This window comes from Sarcophilus harrisii, chromosome 2, assembly GCF_902635505.1.
Source record: "Sarcophilus harrisii chromosome 2, mSarHar1.11, whole genome shotgun sequence".
Taxonomy (NCBI): Eukaryota; Metazoa; Chordata; class Mammalia; order Dasyuromorphia; family Dasyuridae; genus Sarcophilus; species Sarcophilus harrisii.
Genome location: NC_045427.1, coordinates 582879959 through 582895139, shown reverse-complemented (window position 1 = coordinate 582895139; position 15181 = coordinate 582879959). Strand labels below are relative to the sequence as shown.

At 39.9% G+C, this 15181-nt stretch overlaps 1 protein-coding gene and 1 long non-coding RNA gene across 9 annotated transcripts in view; one reads left to right on the top strand and one right to left on the bottom strand.

Annotated features, from left to right (window-relative positions):
* Positions 1 to 1454: 1454 nt before the first annotated feature.
* LOC116421908 lies at positions 1455 to 2713 on the bottom strand. Its single transcript, XR_004232499.1, has 2 exons — positions 2530 to 2713; positions 1455 to 2156 (listed from the first exon to the last, which is right to left on the bottom strand). It is a non-coding gene; the product is annotated as an uncharacterized LOC116421908 (long non-coding RNA).
* Positions 2714 to 2839: 126 nt separating this feature from the next.
* Positions 2840 to 15181, top strand: part of CHST15 (carbohydrate sulfotransferase 15) — a 128001-nt gene continuing 115659 nt past the window's right edge. For 3 of the 8 annotated variants that reach the window (XM_031956007.1, XM_031956010.1, XM_031956008.1), the window contains exon 1: positions 2975 to 3189. The gene's annotated coding sequence lies outside the window, so the exon portion shown is untranslated. Of the gene's footprint in view, positions 2909 to 2974; positions 3190 to 3671; positions 3799 to 4424; positions 5174 to 15181 lie in introns of those variants that run through there. The other 5 variants (XM_031956011.1, XM_031956016.1, XM_031956012.1 and 2 more) reach the window with 5 other exon arrangements.

Here is a 15181-nt window from a genome sequence, read left to right as displayed (position 1 = left end):
AATTAGTTATTTGTCATCTCCCTGTTAATACTGATAATTTACATTTATATAGCACTTTGTAAATTACAAACAAATTTAGAATGGGAAATTATCTTAATAGATCCCTTTTTACTGAAAAGATATGGAAATTGGTATATAAGAAGGTTAATATAGGAAAAGCAGGTAGAAAAGATAGGATTAAAACATTGTCCCCATTTTACAGAATAAGAAATTGAGTTTCAGGCATTTCAGAGTTAGGGCTTCAGCTCAGTCTTCCTGACCTCAACCAAATTCAGTATCTCGGAGCTAGCCTGGAAGCTACAAAGGTCTGGTTCATATTTCAAGTCAGATAAATAATAACTGTATGTCTCTGGTGAAGTCACTCTCTTGGTCTCAGTTTATTCATCCTTAATGGGGGAGGGAGAGAGGCGATAATAACAGTGTCTACCTCCTAATGTTGTTTTGGGGAATCCAAGGAGACAGAGGAAAGAAAAGTTATTTGCAAAGTGTAACCCCTTCCCCTACAAAAACATAGAGCTTTGTAAAGCTTAAAGTGCTGTGTCAATAAAAGCTGTTTGGTGAATCACTGGGAGACTTGACACATATCCTCAACTAATTTATTTACTCTTTCAAAACCCTACTGAATAGCCTTCACTTTTTCTAAATATCCTTCCTGAATTAAGAATTAATAGAATGGCTGAAGGGGGCTCTAGATATGATGATGTAAACTCTTGATACATTGGCTCTTTTTTCTACTCATTTCAAAAAAACAAAGTTGTGTTTTAAAGTAGCTTGACAGAAGGAATATCCTTTGTCTGACTAAGTGACCAAAAAGACTGTAAGGAAATCCAAATCAAAGTCATCCAGTTTATCTAAATACAATTTACAACATGTCAACTCTCATTCTTAGCATATGTATTTGGAAAGGATGTGTGCACACACTGGTCTGTTTCCATAACTGAGTTATGTGTTTACATGGAGAGAAAGAGAGATTTCGGTATGTGTGGTCACTGAATATTTTCCCCATTCAAGCTTACAGGAGGGGAATTTCCTTTTGCTGTTTGCTTCTAAAATTCTTCATGTTTGTTTAAACCAGTTGGATACCATGAACTGATGGCTGTCTGGTGGAGAGGCTTCTCTATCTACATATGTACAACCAATTCTCTCTGTGGCTCTGAGTTCCCACTGATGCAATTATTTGTCTATATCAACCTTACTGAGGAAAAAAAGAAGGGGAGAGGGTCTTTTCCTGGTCGCTAATAAATAAACCCAAATGGAGCAGCTATGTAAGAATTTGAAAAATGGCATCATCATCTACTGGGAATTGTGAATGTAGCAAAAAGGAGTTCATTGTATTTTGGGGGGAAGGGTTTTGTGTGTGTGTGTGTGTGTGTCCTTGTTTTAAAGGCTCAGTTGTTCTACATGAAAAACAGATCTATTACAAGCATACATTGTTAAATCCATTTTTCATATTAATCTTTCTTTGTAGATTTTTTATTTTAGATTAGTATTTTGCATGAAAACAGGATATTGTTTTGAAGAACTCATTTATTCCTCCTATTTCCCCCCTGCCTGAAGTAATAATCCCCTGATTATAACCTCCCAATTAGTTGCTATGGAGAGGTTTATGACTTCACTGTGGACTATGAGGAGGGTGGAGAGGACCTGAAGTTAAAGCAGGAATAAAAAGATCACGATTTCAGAAAACAGGACACACCAGTTCCAAACATACTATAAACACAACATTTTTTCTAAGTAAGCCTATTTTTCAGATTTCTATGAAGTGTCCATTTTTTAACTGTCAGTCCTGAGAAAGGAGATTAAACATATTCAAATTACAGGCTTCTTCTGAGCCTTAACCAGGTGTTTTCCTCAGGCAGCTGCCTCTGAGTCAGTTGTGGCAAACCATGGAACTGGAATCTCTTTGAGCCTTTGCACTCCAAGCATAAGCAAACATTCATGGCTGACAAGAAGCAAGGGTCCCCTTGATCAGGAAAAATAAGAAAGAAAAAGAAAAAAAGTGGACACCCACCCCATATGTGCTGCGGCCTTGAATATCAATGTATGGATTGATTCCAGACCTTAAAAGTTATTTCCGAATGTCCTGGCAGTGAGTAATTGCTGCTCTCCATTTGGACAGAGTTTTCCGTTTGCTTTTTAATTGTATCAGAGCATCCCTGAAATAAATAAATAAATAGAATTATGTTTACTTCAAAGCAAGAAAAACAACAATAACTAAACCCACTGAGCTAAAACTTCTTAATTGCACATTGCAAATTGGAGGCAAATTGAGTCCTAGAACCACTGGAATGGGGGGTTGGGGGGGTAGTGTTGAAAACGGGATGCGTTATCCGAGTGTTCATCAGTAACATGTTTTCACTTCATTCTTGCACATTTTCCTTTTTCTCTCCGATCAAGTCGAAATCTGAGAGCATTTAAAGATGACTCCAGATCGCCTATAAGGAGGGCCCCATTTGCATACTCCAGGTACAAGTTTCGTCACTCACGATTAGTGAAAATATGTAAGTGATTAAATATACACATACACACCCTCAAAACCAGCGCTTTTCTTCCCATGCATATATGCACGGGGGTAGGGGGTGGGGTGGACAGGGTTTGCTGCGGCCAGGGCTGCCCTACTCCAAAGCTGAGGTGGGAGACAGAGGCCGGAGGGAGCTGCGGCGGCTGCAGGGATCGCAGTCAAGACACTCCGAGGCTGGAGAGCGCCTGGGAGACACAGGGACCCGAAGCTGCGTGCGCACAGTCTCTCTCTCCCACCCAGCGCTCTTCTCGCTACAGAGGCTGAGGCAGCGGCGGCGGCGGCGGCGGCGGAGACTGCTGCAGCAGAGGAGGCGGCGGTAGCCGCGGCTGGAGAGACGGGCTGAGGACGTAGACAATGAACTTAGGAGTTGGCAGAGCTGAGACTCAGGTCTGAACCACCCCGCCCCCCTCCCTGCACCGCCCCCTCCCTCCCTTCCATTCTCCTTCCTCCCAGCCCACATCTCCAGATCAGCCCGGGGGCTGCACGAGTGCGCGCGCCGGGCTAGCCGGCAGTCCTCCTCCAGGCAGCCGGAGGCAGGGGACGGAGCTCCGAGAGGAAGTCGCTTGGGGAAGGGGAAGGGGCTCTCGAGCCTCCCCGCTCTGGTCTTGCCGGTCCCCTCCCCGAGCTGCGGGAGGCGGCCGGGAGAAGGCAGCTGGAGCGGAATGGTTGTGAGTTTCAGCTGCTCTCCGGGCTTGCGGGGGGAGGCTTCGTGATTCAGGGAACCCCGAGAGAGAGAAGTAGGACTGGGTGAGGGCTACAGCGGGACAAGAGGGGCATACCCATCGCGGGCCGTACAAACTGGGGGAAAAATGACTGGAAACCAGGGGAGGGGGCAGTTCCGTGGGCACCGATCCTCCGCTGAGTCCGCGGAATGAACGCGCGCGCGGCTGGCCGGTCCGGGCTCAGAATTCCTAGTGGGCGGCCCCAGGTCCCGGTGGGGCGGGAGGCGGGGAGGGTGGAGAGTGCGGATTGGCGTCTGGCCTGTCGGGTATGGGCAGCAGAGGGGGTTAACTGAGGTGCCCTGGGTACCGGGGACTGAGCGGCTCGGAAGAGCTCGGGGTTCCCCCAGGGAAGTTGCTGTTCTGCCTCCCGTTTTGCCCCCAGGGCAGGCGGACGGACTCAGCCTCCACGCACGGAGTGCGTCTTTTCTGCTTCGGGGCAGCTTTCTGAGAGTCTCAGAGTGGCTCGGGTGCCTAGCTTTTGGCACAGCGTCGGGTATCCCGCTGCTTCTTGAAGAATGCGTGGTGAGGCTGGTGAGGGAGGGCAAAGCGCACTTGGTGAGAAGTTATCGGCAGACGCTCCCAGCTTTCCTCTTCCTCCTCCTCATCCCTTTTCTCCTCCATCTCCTTCCCACTCAACCTCAGGTCCCCCTCTAACGTCACGCGCGTTTTTGACAGAACTGCATTTCCTCGGAAGCAGGAAGCCCAAACGTGGGTTCCTCTTTTCCTCAGGATGAGGAGCCAGGTGATTTGCTCTTCCTGGGCGGAGTGAACTCGCACTTTGCTCAAAGATCCCCACTAGAGCTAGGACGCCTGCTGCTGGTGGGGCTAGAACTGGAGAACACTGGGGATCTTGAGGACTGGGGGTAGGTCGGAAAAAAAAGAAATTCATTGAATTTATTTCAGCTACTTGCTACAAACATTTAATTAGATGACATGTTGGATAGAGGTGAATCTGGATCTGGAAGATCTGCATTCACAATTAACCTCAGACACTTACTGGCTGGGTGACTCCGCCAAGTCACTTTATTTATGCCTGGCTCAATTTTTTTTTTTTTAATCCGTAAAATGGTGATAATAATAATACCTACCTATTGGGTTTGTTGTAAGGATCAAATAAAAAAATGTTTGTAAAGCTCACCTCTGACTTCTTCAGTTTTCTTATCTATAAAATGGGGAATAATACCTCCCAGGATTGTTATGAAAATCAAACGAGATGTTTGCAAAACCCTTTATGAACATTTAACATTTAAGTGCTACATAGACTAAGCTGGTACTCAGTGGCAAGTGAACATTCTAGACGATTGGCTTTTGTATTCCCGGTGCCTAAATCTGCCTGGCACTTAGTTGGCACTTAACAATGCTTGTTGTTTGGAGCTGAAGTGGAGAGAAGGCACAGGGCTGGGTGCAGGGATGCTGAGACAAAAATTACAGTCCTGTTCTCAAGGTGTTTAAATTCTTCTAGAAGAATGGGAAGGAAAGGGGAGAAATTGGGGGGTTAGGAATGTTCTTGAGCCTTGGTGCATGGTGGAATCGCACTCCCCAAGGAGCAGAGGTCTGCTTGAAGATCTCTGCTCTAGAGCCTTGGCATGCTACTGATCACCTTAGCCCAAAGTACAGGCTAGAGGCCAGGAAGGAGCTTCCTCTGGGATTATATTGTTCTCCGGTTAACTGTTATGCTGAAAAGCAGAAAGGTTTTGAACTTTTGCTCTCTTCCTTCCCCTCTACTGCCCGTACACCCCCATGCACTTCCTTTTCCTTTCCCTCCTACACTCTCTTCCTCATTCCTCCACTGCACAGGGTCTCTGTCTTTCTGATGAAGCTTGACACAGGATCACTTGGCGCTCCCCAGAGCAGAACTGCTCGAACAGATCCGCAGCAGCTGCGGTGTCCCTAGTTGGTCTCTGGGATTTGGGGGGCAGCATCCAGTGGGGTAAGATATGGTAGCATCTTTTCTGAACGAGGCAGAGCATGAGGGGATGAGTTGGAGAGAGGAGGGGAGGGGATGAGAGAGGTGAATGTGTTAACGAATGAAAGAGGGTCTCCATGGTGCTGAGTCAAGAATTTTTTTTTTTTTTTTTTTTTTTTGCTTTTCAATAAATTGTATATCATCTTGTGAGGGGAACCTAAGATCTAAGTCATTAAAATGTATGAAGTGATCTCACAGTCTTAGTAGGCTATGCCATCTGAACTCAGCTGAATTGATTGATCAATTTTAACCTATATTTAATATGGAGACATGTATACATATAGTATGTACACATGGTACTTTATATGTAACATTGAGAAGCAGGAATTAGACATGTATATTGTATGAATACATTGTATGTATCTGTATGCTATTAAACACAGTATACATTTTTACATGCAATATTTTACTTCCATAGAAACTCTTGTGTGTATAGATGTACATATGATGTATATTTATATATATATATCAACCACTAGACCTCTATTCAAGGTGTATATACATGTTATTTATACATAAGCATACAAATACATATTTATATACATTTGTATTTATACAAATGTTCTTATTCTTAAAATATAGGTTGCAATTGGTCAGTTAGTTGATCTCAGGCTCAAGACATATGAGTGATAGACATAGATAGATAGATAGATAGATAGATAGATAGATAAATGGGTAGGTTGAATGATGAATGGATAGATAGATATTATATGTCTGAAAATATTATTTCATTGATGTTTGGAACTCCTAGTATGGACATACCTTCTACTGATTCAGATTCATAATTCCTATAATTTTATGTCCTTATAGAGTTGTGGGATGGGGGAGAGGGAGAGTCATGGAGGTACTGAGATTTTTTTGATGACTTGCTCTTAGTCACCAAGTTTTGTTTGTATCTGAGGAAAGACTTGAACGTGGGTGTTATGTTTTCAAGACCTAACCTTTCCCCATTACACCAAGCTGTTTCAAACTTCTCTTTCAACCTATCCCTCCCTCCTTATCTTTCTCTCCCTCCTTCTCTCTCTCTCTCTCTCTCTCTCTCTCTCTCTCTCTCTTTATCACACACACACACACACACACACACACACTCACACAGGATGTTATCAGCAGACATTAGTTATAATTCTTACCTAGAGCATTTTCTTCCCTCTCTTTCCACTTTGAGAAACAGTTAGCCCTGCTTGGTAATGCATATTTGAGATTTTGAAGAATGGTCCTGAAATGCAGGCTGCTGGCAGTCTGAAATAGATTCTTCAAAGAGCATTTGCTGAGGAGGCATTTAGGTTCAAAGGCAACTTATTATGGCTTGACTCTTTTCAGGCAACTCATCCTACCCTAAATTTCACAGTCTCTGTCTTGTAATTCTCCTCTTCTTGCACCTTCTATCATTGGATAGCTGTGGGATTGTATGACAGCTTTGTTACCTAACAAAGAGATTCCTTTTATTGTCATTCATATTTCATGAGTTAATGGTATGCGATTTTCAGGAGTAAATTGGAAACTCATTGGAAGCCTTTGAAAGATGCTGGTCTAAAATATGCTAAAATGATTTAAAGTGTTGTACTTTTTTTTTTTTTCTAATTTGGTTTGGCAATGAAGGATATTTAATTCTTAGATTTCCAGAAGTCCTAATAGGTAATGACATTCTCCACCCAGTTGTTGTTGTTATTGTTTGTCTTTCTTACTGGAAGAGGAACATGACATCAAGGATATGATGCCATGACATGCAAATGAATTAGGTTCAAGAGAGGAAGGGCTGTGAGAGAAGTCACTTGCCTCACTTTTCCCTCTTGAGACATCTGAGTCCAGTGGTGAGCTATAGATCAAGGTGACTGAAGATGGTCCTGGATGAAATGGGAGATTGGTCTTTTTAAGCTAAGGTCTTCACCAGGTCTCAGTTTGACTGAATGCTACACCCATTCAGTGATTAAGGATAGGTAGCAATTGAGGCAAAGAATCTCCTCTTGAACCAAGTCATTTATTTGGAAATTTTTTTTCTTTTGGACTGGGTGAAAGAGGAGATTCTCCATCCAGTATGAATAAAAGGAGTAATGGTGTCTTTAGGGCTTTAAACTTAGACATCACTTGGTTTTACAGGAAGAAAGCTGAACCTCAGAGAACAGCATGCCCATGGCTATCCATCCAGTTAGTATTAAGAGTGTGGACAAGTAATAGCTGAGAATGCTGGTTTTAGAATCAGAAATTCTGAATTCTAGCTCAGGTTTTGACATTCCCTGCCTATGTGATCTTGAACAATTCACTACCTCCCTTGGAATTTGACTTCCTCACCTATAGAATAAGGGAGTTAGATTAGATGGATCCTCAGATCCTTTTCTGCTTGAATCAAGAATTGTATATTGTCAGGGCTACAAAGAATCTGTATGTATATGCATATGTGTATGTGTATTTGTATAATTTTTGCATTGACACTAGATCAAGAAAAGTTCTGTACTTGTAGATATTGAAAGTATTATCTTCATCTGGGAGATGAAGAAACTAAGGTACAGAACTGAAGGTAGTTGTGTTCAAAGACAATTTATTATAGCTTAAATTTTGCCAGGCAACTATTTACAACTTAAACTTGTCTGAGTTCATATGGTGTTCTGCTACCTAAATGTTCTGATTCTAGCCAAATCCAAGCTGCTTTCTACTATACTTCGGTCTTGTGATCTACCATACAGAACATATTAGTTTATGTCTTGTTCAGTATATTTGTTAACAGTGTATATTGTTATATATAGAATAATAGAAGCTAGAAGAGACCTTGATGTCATCTTGTCCAGCTTCTTCATTTTATAGATAAAGAAAGTAGGGTCCACATAAGGAAACTATTTATCCAAGTTTGTATAGGCAATGAAGTAGAAGTCAGCAGGGGGCAGCTAGGTGGCACCTAGGTGGCACAGTGGATAGAGCACCAGCCCTGAAATCAGGAGGACCTGAGTTAATATCTGATCTCAGACACTTCACACTTCTTTGCTGTATGACCCTGGATAAGTCCCTTAACCCCAATTGCCTCAGCCAAAAAAAAAAAAAAAAAAGAAGTCAGGATTCAAATCTGGGACCCAGTGAAAGTCCACTCACTCTGGATCTTTCTCCCACTCTATGCTCAATTTCCTTTATGGTAGGTATAGCATTATTAGCACGTAATATTAACTCAATACCAGTGTTCAGCAATGTAGAAGGGAGAAGACATACTTGGAGATATGTAGTACACAAAATGTCGTTGCTTTTCATTGATTACTATAGTGTAACAAGACGAAAACATTCTGCCCTTGCTAATGATCCAAATGCTGTCACTTAATGATGCTGTAAATGCTTCCATCTTTCTTTTCCATTCCTAGAGTTGTTTCATAGTCCCTGGGCAAAGTCAAAAGAATCCTTGGGTTTTTTGCATGCCAAGAGCAGGGGAATTTGTCCAGGTGCCAAAATGAAGGAATGCCTTTTATGAGAGGTTGAATGATCAGTTATGTGTTGTCTTAGCAAAATGATTCAGAAAAGAACTCGCATGGCTTTTAAAAAATCACAGGAATTGATATAAAAAATAATATTTAGAATAATTTAGCATACTCCAAAATGTAGGGGTGCAAAAGTCAAACAATGCAAGAAACACCACTGAATTTTCAACCAGTATCTAAACTGCCTAGTGTTTTATCTATTCAATTACTCTGCCTAGGAAATTTAAAAATGAACTAAACCTGTGATTTTGGTGAAGGGAATTATGAGTGAGAACAATTTCCTCCATCAATGTAGATTTGTTCTCTAGGTTTTAGAGAATAATTTATCCAAGATTTGGTAGCCACTGAGTATCAGAGACAATCTCAAATGTAGATCTTCTTGCCTTCAAGACCAGCATCACTCTCCATTAGTTCTTACTGCTTCAGCAATGTAATGGGCATATTAAACCTGTGCCACATTAATTCCTTCCACATACATTGGCCCATTCAGTTCTCACTACAGGTAGGTAGAATAGCCATCATCATGCCTCCTAATAGCAACTTATATTTAGATATTGATTCAGTGTTTTTAAAGCCTTTTGCTTAGATTAGCTCATTTGATCTTCTTAAGAGTAAACGGTACAGTAGTTATTCCCACTGTACATATTTTATCACAGTATTAGCACATTATACAATATATAGTACATATATTGGCTCATGGATAGGTGCTTAATCAAAAATAATTGATTTATATAAGGTAACTGAGTTCCAGACTTCCTTGCTTGAGGTAAGTAATAAAACTGTTTATACCCAGGGTCTTGTATTTGTAACTCAGGTGCTCACTACTGCTGTTTATTATAAGAGTGGAGAAATTATATGCTTCCTCCCCCCTCCCTTCCTTCTTCCCTTTCTCCCTTCCTCTTTTTCTTTTTTTCTCCCTTCTTTTTCTTTCTTTCTTTCTTTTTCTTTCTTTCTTTCTTTCTTTCTTTCTTTCTTTCTTTCTTTCTTTCTTTCTTTCTTTCTTTCTTCTTTTCCTCTCCCTTTCTCTTTCTTTTTCTTTCTCTCTTTCTTATTATATATTTTTAAAAGGAATAGCAAGGTGTACATGATAAATTTGTAGCTTCATGTATAATCATATATTTTCTTATAGTATGTTATGGCAATGCTTGTTTTATTCCATAAATTCAAAATAAAATAAAAAAAATTTAAAAGACATCTATCTTGTCCCAGAATAGGTCATAGTGTCTGAAAGGAACTTTAGATGTCATCTACTTCAACTCACTCATTTTAGCGTTGAGGAAACTATGGTCCATAAACATTAGGTGATTGGTCCTATATTACCCAGTGACAGAGCTGAGGTTTTCACCACATATCCTCTGAACTCCAGATTTAGTGATCTTTTTCCTTTACCATGCTTGTGGCCAGAAGTTTCTTAGAAATTATCTTAGGCCAATTTTCCTTAGGCAAATATGATCTCTTCACAAAACACACCCTGGCTGAATGTGTTTGCTCCCCTGGAAGCTCTGAACTGAATTCACTGGTTCATTCTTCTAATACCAAGTACATTATTACAATCTCAGTTCATTACGAAACATCCTAGTGTCACAGTGGGTTTGTGATGAGCCAACCAAAACATTAGGGAAATCTTTAAATAACTTCATTCATGCCCCTTCTCCTCCTTCAAGGGCAGTGCAAACAAGGAAGCAAGCAAAGAAATTTGAGTAGTTCCAGGCCATCTCATACTAGGACATCTCATCCCATCTAATATTCTCAAAAGAAGACCACACTAGACAGCTAGGTGGATAGCATCTTGGGGTCAGGAAGATCTGAATTCAAATCTGACCTCAGACATTTACTATTTGTGTGATCCTGGGAAAGGAATTTAATTTCTTTTTGTTTCAGTTTCTTCATCTGTAAAATGGGAATAATACTAGAACTACCTCCCCAAGTTATCATATAAAAATAAAATATTTGTAAAGCATTTTGCCAGCCTTAAAGCATTTTATGAAGGCCAGGTGTCACTTAAAGAATATACAAAGCAATAATACATTTACTATGTTTAATTATTCATGTCATAATTACCCTGTCAGGGTATAAGCTCTGGGAAGAATATGGGGCTATGTCTTACCTACTCCATGTTTCCTGCCCCTTTTTTCCTTTCCCCAACTTTCTCTATAAAGAAGTAAAGGGCAGAACACTGGCTTATTGCCTTTTGTGAGAAGTCGATTTACAGTGGTTTGACTTCAAAATTAACCATGTGAAGGAAGAGACAGTGTGGTGTGGTACAGTGAGGATTTAGAATTCAGAAACCTCCAGTTTGAGAACTGCTTCTGGTAAGGAGGTAGTCTTGTAGAGTAAAAATGTACATTTCTGTATTTGGGATTAGAGGTCCTGCACTAAATTTCTGTTCCAGCTGCTTACTACTTTTGTGACCTTGGGCAAAATAGTTAATCTCATGAATTGTTAATGCTATAAAACAAAGGATAACTATATGTAATAAATTCCCATAACTAATTAAGGAAAAAAAATTAGTTAATCTCTCCAACATCCAATTTCCCCATCTTCAAAACTAAGAGGGTGGAATTAAAGTTCTAAGACTTTTTCTACCAAAAAGACCTATTATCAATTTCTTAATTAATTTCTATAATTTTGACCAAGATACCTGATGTTCACTGTCAGATTAGGAATTTGAGCAAGTTGTTCTCTCAGCTTTCTTCTAGCTTTAACCTCACATTAGTTATGTCAGCTAGAATCCTAGTGTCCCAGAGCTGGAAAACACCTCAAGTTATCTGGGCTAACATGTGGCTCTAGTTGTTCCTGATAAGTTACTATCACATCTCCACTAGAAGACACATTGTGATAGGAAATCCACTATCTCTCTGTACAACCCATTTTCCTTTTGGACAGCACTGATAAGATTTCCTTTAACAGCCAGCCAAAACTTTTGGAATTTCCTCCATTACTCCTACTTAGGCCATCTGAGACCAAGCTGAGCAGTATAATTCTTCTGGATGACACCTCTTCAAATACTTGAGGACAGATATGCATCCTGATCCCTTTTTCTCCTCTTGCATCATAAACATGGGCCGTTTCTTTAGATGATCATTCCCTAGCATGTTCTCCAGGCTGCTCCCCCTCACTGAGGTCATTTCTAAAATATTTCAGGAAAGAGTATTTTGAGAAAGACACTATAAGTTTGTAAGGAATTATTTATTCTGTCCCATCTTGGCATGTAAGTTTGATTAGCCAGTGTAGCAAGTTTTAAAAAATTGGATTGAAATGTGATTGTTTAACAACTGTGCTGAATAAGTGATGCCTTTAAAGGACTGTGAGCTCTGGGACATCTTAGCATTGTGGTATTTGATGCGGGTTATCAGTGTCTGGTACTAGGTAAAAAAAAAAAAAAATTAAAGGGTACTAGATTTTAAAGTTACTATTTATAAAATGATCACTATTTTCAAAAAGCTACAGCAAGATCCTTGAGGACAAAGAGTTTATCATGTGACTTCTGTGTATCTAGCACTGAGTCTAGTGTCTTGGACATAGTACATACTAAATATATGAACTTACTATATTAAAAGACCATGTATGTGTTATGTGTGTGTGCATATGTGCACATGCATTTCTTCTCCTAAAAAAAAGTTATTTCCTTGAGGACAGAGGATGTTTTTCTTTCTTTTTTCTTTTTCTTTTTCGAAGAGAGTAGAGGTATATCCTAGTTACCACTCGCAGGACTTGGCTCATAGTAAGCCCTAAATAAATTGTTTGTTGATTGGATGATTGAGCATTATGGTTGAGAGTGGAGTTTACTTCTTTGTAATCATCTCTTTCATGGGTGATAGGAGAGAGTGGTGGAAAGAGCTTTGAATTTCATGCTAGGCACTACTGCTAATTTTTTGCGGTCCTTGGACTTGGATCAAGGCACTTTGGCTTTTCCATGTATTGGTATCTTCCCTCTGAAATAAAATGATAATTGAATCATTCATCCTTAAGAATTGGTCTTAGCCTTCAATAATATTAGTCTTTCTGGGATAGTTGAAAGAATGTTGGATTTAGTAGTCAACCAAGACCTGTATAAGTTATTTAGCTGTGTGACTTGGACAAGTTAATTACCATCTTTGAACCCTAGGAATACAGATTTGTATAAGGAACCTAATAATCTCCATAACGTTGAATAGAAATGTTAAGAGGATTAAATGAATTAATATATATGAAATGCTTTCTTAGTATTTAATATACTATTTGATTCAGTTCTTTTAGATGATTGTTGAAGAGAAAAATATGGTTAAGGATTAGTAATAATTTGGTAGTGCTTCTCATTTAAATAGAGTTTACTTATGGTTTTGGAGATAGTGTGATATATTGGATAGAGAGCCTGGATTCAGGTCCTGACTCTTGGTCATGACAGTTTACTTAATCTTTCAATAGTCAAGGCAGCCCTCTAAAACTACACATGGCAGGTGCCAATATGGACTGGTAAAAGGAGTCTTCCTACCTGGAGGTTCTCTATGCTTTTGAAATCACAGGGCTACATCTTTAAGAGCTATGAACTAAAAGTTAATAAATATATCTTCATTCCAATGAAAGTGCATCCCTTTGTGATCAATCCTATGTGCTTTATGCATTTAAAAACATTATTTTGAGAAAGGGTTCATAAGATTCACCAGACTACCATAGGGGTCCCAGATGTAAAAAAGCTCAAGAACTTTGCTTTAATCCTTGTAGAACAAGTAGTATAAATAATAATATCCTACTTTGTAGATGAAAAAACTGATACTCAGAGATTTGTGGCTTGCCCCAGGTCATACAGCTGATACATGCAAGAACCCAGAACCATAACCTAGATCCCTAGGTTAACTAGAAACTTAAACTATATATAATGGTCCCTGAGGGCTGGGCATTGATTTAGTTTTAAAACATAATATTATTTTTGTTTTATTTCTTTTGTTAAATATTTTCAATTATGTATTAAACTAGTTCCAGTATACTAAATATATTTGAAAGTGTTGTGGTCCCCAGGCCTTGTATTTATTTTTTTATTGTATGTTTTACTTTCTTCCCTCCCTCCCTCCTTCCCTTCCTCCCTCTCTCTTTTCCTCCCTCCTTTCCTCCCTCCTTTCCTTCCTTCCTTCCTTCCTTCCTTCCTTCCTTCCTTCCTTCCTTCCTTCCTTCCTTCCTTCCTTCCTTCCTTCCTTCTTTCCTTCCTTCCCACCAGATTGATTACAAAGGGAAACATTTACACAAAAATAAAGGTTTATGTAGGTATGTATGTATCTATTTGTATTTAATTCATAGATCTAGATTAGGAACACCTGTCTTAAAGATATAACCCTGTGATTTCAGTGTCATATAGAACTTGTAGGTAGGGAAACTCCTTTTACCAGGACACTATCTCTTTGAGTCTCTTGTCTTTCTACTTCTGTCTCTCTGCTGTCTATCTTTGGGGGTGCCCTTCTTTCCCTCCTAGCATCTCCCTACGCTGGGGATGGGGAGTAGGTCAAAAGGAAAATAAAACCCTTGTTCTTGATTACTCATAATAAAACAAACTCCCATATTTGCATGTTGGGAAATGTATGTCTTTTTTGGCATACTTAGTCCAGCGCCTCTCTGTTATGAGATGATATCATGCTTCATCATCAGGAAAGAGAGTTGCCTAAGCTCTGAAAATTATCTTGGAAATACTGCAGCGAACTCCCTCCTCAAGCTGACGGTCTGAGGAATTCTTTAGCTCACATTTATGTCCAGGTCAAGCAGTATTTTACATTTGGCACTTGAAGGGATCATAAAGTCTCCTTCAGAAGGTCACAGACGTTTTTGGTATATTTTGCTTCTTGTGCTTAGAGAGGAATAAATAAGGGCACCTTGCTACCCATGCTACCTACTAGCCAAGCAGCCCAAAGAGACCATAGAGGTTTTCCTGATGCTGCAGGAAGCCTCCCACACCACATCATCAGACCTGACCATATCATTCTGTCTTGTCAAAAACTATCAGTGACTATTGAATAAGGAGTAAAAGACAAACTCCACAGCCCAGCACTGAAGGCTCCTTTTTGTACTTAGTGCAAAAAACTCCCCTCCACACAAATTGATTTTATTTTTAATAAAATTAAACTTTTGGTTTTATAGCAATTATTTTGGAATCCTCTTCCCTGTCTTTCCTCCTCCAATTGAATCTTTGCTGCTACAAAGGAAAAACTATTAGGCAAACTAGAAGTATTTGAAGGCTTCCTGTTGTATTGTGAGGAAATTGATGTGTATATATTTGCTTAGGGCAGTCAGTCACAAGCATTTATTATGTACTTACTATTTATTAGGTACTTATAAATGCAAGTGAAAAGAAAGAAGCTGCCACCCTCAAGAAGCTTACATTCTAGTGAGAGAAAGAAAATCCATAAAAGTTAGCTAAAAGAAGAGGGAGGAGGATTGGGAGATCTGTATTGGAGATAATGGTAGAGAAAGTCCAGAGTATAGCCTGGAGAAGATTAAACAGATTAGAACTGAAGGAAATCCAGGAATTTCTCCAGGAGATTACATCTCC